This window comes from Camelina sativa, chromosome 1 (assembly GCF_000633955.1).
Source record: "Camelina sativa cultivar DH55 chromosome 1, Cs, whole genome shotgun sequence".
Lineage (NCBI taxonomy): Eukaryota > Viridiplantae > Streptophyta > Magnoliopsida > Brassicales > Brassicaceae > Camelina > Camelina sativa.
The window spans coordinates 15,738,569-15,744,381 of NC_025685.1; the positions used below are offsets into that span (position 1 = coordinate 15,738,569).

A 5,813-nucleotide genomic window follows, 5' to 3' on the forward strand; every position below is an offset into this window, starting at 1 on the left:
GGTCTTCCCAATTCAACTTCCTGAAAAGTTAGACAATGAAAAGGTTAGATAATGAACCATCTGATGTAACTTATTAAACATTGAAAAGGATAAGTCACCATCTCTTGTTCGATTTGTAAGTAAGACTTTGGCCCTGATACATGCTTGTGAGGGCCAAGACCATTACGGTCAGACATTCTAGCTGCTGAAGCGGTTGCACTCTTTGCCATGGCTTCTTCTGTGTTCCAATAGTCACACATTTCTTTCCAAAGAGTTTTCTCAATCCAACTTGGTTTTGCATGATCTCGCTGAGCTGCTGCCTTGGAAACCATGTCTTTCATACGGTTTTTACAAGTGGTATAGAACTTTTCCTGAACCACATCGGTTAGTGAGGGATCCCAGGTGTGTGTTTTCTACAAAAGAAGAAAAGTGTTAGTGATCAACCAATCCCAAAAAATACTATAAATAAATAAATAAAATTGTAAGGAGTAGAAGTTTACCGCGAATTCCAAGAAGTATCTTTCTCTTCTTTGATTAGGAACACAAATCCAACTGTAATATGGCCCATCAAACTTGTTTGTAAACACTTTTGTAATCTGACCCTTATCCTTACCAAACCTGAAAACACAAACAAATTGAAAGTTAAATTATAATCAACAACAAACCTACTAATCTAATCAACAACTAATCGACAACAACAACAAACCTACTGATCCAATCAACAAACCTACTAAACTAATCGACAACAATAACAAACCTACTAATTCAATTCTAATCATTCTAATCGTTCTAATCACTCTAATCAATCTAATCTACACACACAATCCTTACCAAGTAGTTCCACGCTCTAATGTGGGAGAGAGGACAGTGGTGTACAACTCACGGCCTGGCTCGACGAGCATGGTATGTAAAGAAGCGAGTACATCAGTTGGGAGATGTGAGTCCCTTAAACCGTCATCATCAGAATCAGCTTGGTCTTCTTCTTTTCTGATGCGAGTTCTGCGCTTGAGAACTGTGGTGCGATCCAGAGCCAGCTCGAGGTTGAGAAGACAATGGATGATGATTTGAGACCTGAGGAGACTGTCGAGGTAGTGGAGACTGTCGAGGTAGAGTCGAGACCTGAGGAGACTGTCGAGGATGATTCGTGACTGATAGTTGAGGAGATTGTCGAAGTGGACTCGAGAATTCTGGTGGATCCATCGCAGAGGCGAGAGGTTGAGGAAAAGGACGCCTGATTGGAGTTTCGCCGGAAGGGGCTGCTCCTGGAAAGCTCCTGGAAAGCTCCTCGAGTTATGGAACAGGTTTTTCGGAGTTGGATAGTCTCCATAATTAGCCATCGGTCTCGCTGGAGGCTGGAGGATTGGGACAGGAATTCCCTGAGAATCAGTGTCTAGGTCTCGTTGGTTCGCCGGCGTGAAGGCATACTGGCTGGGAAGATTCGCGGGTCTTCGATTCTCCGGTTGTGAGGTTCGAGTGGTCGGATTTGAGGAGTTTCTTCTTCCTCCTCCTCTTTTCTTTACTCCGGCCATCAACAACAAAAGAGAAACAAGAACGGGAACAACGATTTAGGGTTCTCGATTGAGAGCAATTGAGATCTAAGGTTTTCTCGGGGAAGAAGAGAAATGAGGGATTAGGGTTTTCTCGAGATGAAGATGAGATAGATTTGGGTTTGGGCCGTTTTCTTACGGACCAAATTTGGTTTAAGGCCCAAATTAAATAAATCAGTCGCTAAATAGTAGCTGCTTAGTCGCAAAGGTTGGCGACTGAAAACTTGGTCGCCAAATTAGTCGCCAATGCGCACATTGGCGACTAAAATGAGACATTTTACATTAGTATCGAATTAGCGTCTATTTGGCGACTGTTTTGTTTGTGTAGCTATTGAGTAGCAAAACAATCGCAATTCAGTCGCTAAATTTAGCGACTGTGTTTTAAGTCGCAAATTGCAGTCGGTAATTCCATGTTTTCTTGTAGTGGTTTTAGATCCACATGTATTGAAACTTCTCGAACCAAAATATTTCATACTACAAAATTACAAATTTCTTGCAGATAAAGTAATATGAACACATGTATAGCTAATAAAATGTGTTTTTCGTCGATCATTTTTCTTTAAACCTCAAAAATTAACTCAAACAACATCAAATCAAGTTCTTGCAAAGCCAGATCTTCTTCCTTAAACCCAAAAATAAAAATTTTAGTGAAGCAATATCAAATCAGCTATAAAGTCATACACAAAAACATGTTTTACACCTCATAAGAGATGTAAAGCACAAAGAGAGATAAATAATATATTTTCAAGATATTAAGAAATCAAATATATAATATTTAATAATACTTAAATTTTAATTTTTAATAGAGTTTAAATCTATACTATGAAAGAGTTAACTCTCTTCCTCCTTTCGCCACATCAGCAATAGAAAGAGTGCCATATATGCATAACTAAAATCGTCCAATTATCTCCAAGTTTTATGTGATTTGAATTGATCATCTTCGTTTGTCCTTCCTTTGAATTTTGTATTAATTGCTGCTTTGATCCTCTTCGCATTCGTCTGCCCCATATATTTTCGAAAGAGCTATAAGGACCTGATGGAAGTTTTGTTGGTGTAAGTTATTTTGCATTCATATGATGCGTTGATTGTTCTGTGTGGTAGGTTCTTTGTAATTATTATATATTATTAAACAATTTGTGATTTTTGAGGGAAGGGATTTATTATTAAAACTTTTGACCGGAGAATATTGTATTTATGCTACAAATACAATTTAAGGACAACGTGGAATCTATATTAACATTTTTACAGCATTTTTCATAAGAAGACTTTGAGTTCAGACTTATTTATAGATAATGTCATTCTATTTACAATTAATAAAAGATTTAAAAAATAACACAGCTTTGTTGGCTGAAAATATAGAAAGTATAAGACCTCTTAACTTTTTCCTTCGACTTAGCAAAAATTTCTGCGAATTCAACAATCAATCATAATCAATTACTATTACTTTGATATCAATCTCCAAAGATATCGCACCTATAACATCCCCGTATTCCTAAACATATGCAAATTACCGAACGTAATAATCTAAATCCTATCAGCAAAAAAATCTAAACTTCCCAACAATAGAGAATCCCATATATTCTTTATTTTTGATACGCAATCATAACAATCTCCAATTGCAAAATGTATAAACATAGTCTCACCAATGATAGAATCAAAACAAACAAAACTAAATAAATCCATACCTAAAACAATGGCGACTTCTTTTGCTTTCCTCCGAGACCTTCATAATTGGCGCAGTATAGAGCTACCACAGGAGAAACACTTGAACTCATTTTGGTTGACAAGACTGTGAGTATCACTTTCATATATAATCTATGCTTTTCATAAGTTTCTCTTCCCTCACTATTTTATATTATATATTATAGGGAATGAAAATACACGGGTCCGTGAAAAAAGACTTGGTGAACCGTTATGTCAACCACCTTCCCATTGGCTCATGGAGGTTCATCGAGACCTTTTCACTCACTCATGCGGTTGGACAGTTCCGTCCGACTACTCATTTGTACAAACTTAGTTTTGTCAATAGGACCTATGTTGCTGTTAGTGATCCTAAGTCCGACTCAAACTTCCTAAGCTTGACAAAGTTTGAAAGAGTTGAAGATCCAGCGCTTAACACTAACATGTTGATTGGTAATTGTTATTGATTTCTTATTATATTCTTAAAGTATGGACGATTTAAAAACATTAACTTCCTCTAATGGTTTCTATATGTGGTACAAAATTTACAGATGTGATCGGTCAAGTGGTGAACATTGGTGATATGGAGACAGTTGAAGTTAACAACAGCCACAATCTGTAACTTTGGGACAGATTCACGGAAAGCGAGAGACAGACCATCATTCCAAGGAAAAACCATTGGCTATAATATTCTCTGTTAATGAGGATCGACATATACAACCTGCAAATTAGACAAAAACATACCCCTTTATCTGGTCTGAATTGGTGTTTAAACACAAGCATAAACTCGTGTTTGAGATGCGGGACGAAATGTTACATTTGTCTGCCTAATTCTAAGCCTTTATTCAAAAAAACATGAACTAAAATCATATTTTGATTGACAGGGACGAGAGGGTATCATGTACCTTGTGGGGCTTATTCGCTGAAAAAGTATTCGGAGCCTGCCAGGCATCTAATGGTGTCATTGTGGTTTGCGTCCTCCGGTTTGTCAAAGTGAAAACATAAAAAGGTAATATTCGGCTCCCACCTTCCTTAAAAAAATATACAAATGAAAATATAGATGAATTTATATCTAATATTTTTAAAAATATGTAACAGGAAGTAGATATCTGTCTAATTCTTATGATGCATCACAAGTACATCTCAACCCTGCTAGGATAGAAGTTGATAATTTCATCAAATCGTAAGTACTTATATCGTTGAACTAAATCTGATATATGATAATACTTTTACGAACCTATAACACTTTGTATCTGATGTCATACAACCTTCCAAATGATGGTCTGTCTCTCGCTTTCCGTGAATCTGTCCCAAAGTTGCAGATTGTGGCTGTCAAATCAAAAGACACCAATCAGTATCCAAGGAAAAACCATTGGCTATAATATTCTCTGTTAATGAGGATAGACATATACAACCTGCAAATTAGACAAAAACATACCCCTTTATCTGGTCTGAATTGGTGTTTAAACACAAGTACCATAGATGATTAGTTTTCATTAACATGTTGTCTTTGAATTTAACCTACACAACAAATATGTAAAAGTAAGTTTTATCATATATAAAGTAATGTTTGATCAGATTCAATTTATAAGAAAGACTGGAGTGGATTCTTATCTTCTCTGGCAAAACTTCTATATTATCCATCATTGATATTCAGGTCCAAAACCTGAACAGAGACATATTAATCTACTTTGAATATACTCAAGAACATTATAAACTGTTACTAGAGATGGTCATACTAAACTTCTACTTTATAAGGTATGTTTTTTTGTTTGGAAACCAAACTGACCTTAATGCATCTAAAAAGGAAATAAAAAAGAAATAAAAAGAAAAATTCACTTATCTTACACTATAGACGATTATTTATTTGAGTTTCAGGAACTCTGTTAATGAGAATCGACATATAAAAACCTGCAAATTAGACAAAGATCCGTCAGTTTTACAGAAGTTTTTGAATAAAACACAGAATGCAGTTGGAGTAATAAGAATGTCATTTAGAACTATCAAATTTCTTAGTTAAACAATATCCAATCCTACCTAAGCAAAATTCCCAAAACCCGATTGTAGAAAACATAAAATTGATTGGATCAAATTTCATAGTAGCAAACGGAAAGACTAAAAATCAAACCCCAAGATTCACGGTACAATTTTGGATGAAGAAATACCTTTGTGACTTTATAATTCTGGAGATTATGAGATCTAAAACTGGACAACTTCAATCTCATCGCGCGTTGTATGAACTTTAATCGTTTCAGGGGAAATAAAACGTCAGATTTCGAAGGACATCCAGACAGCCAAAAAAAGATCCGGATATGTTCTTCATATCCAAAAAAAAAAAACGATACAAACAAAAACGAGAGAGAGAGAGTGAGAGAACATGGGTCAGCGTATTATTTTTGTTAGGAACTGGGCCACACAATTTTGGAATCATTAATATTTGATGGTCAATTGGTCTTCTTTTTAATGGGTCTCTATTGATCCAATGTGATTTTTTTTTTCTTTTTAAAAAGGGTGTACAAGTAATAAATTAAGTTATAAAAACATAGATTTTATAGGTTATACACTAACAGTAATAGGAAACAATGTTGGTCTGATGAATCAAAATTA

General features: G+C 35.5%; 1 long non-coding RNA gene across 2 annotated transcripts; it reads right to left on the reverse strand.

Annotated features, from left to right (window-relative positions):
- Positions 2,787-5,560, reverse strand: LOC104792082. 2 transcript variants are annotated; one of them, XR_769005.2, is made up of 7 exons: positions 5,372-5,560; positions 5,055-5,117; positions 4,645-4,872; positions 4,444-4,535; positions 4,112-4,237; positions 3,212-3,927; positions 2,787-2,931 (listed from the first exon to the last, which is right to left on the reverse strand). It is a non-coding gene; the product is annotated as an uncharacterized LOC104792082 (long non-coding RNA). The 2 variants fall into 2 exon arrangements; XR_769006.2 differs by having other exon boundaries at positions 2,788-2,931; positions 4,112-4,233.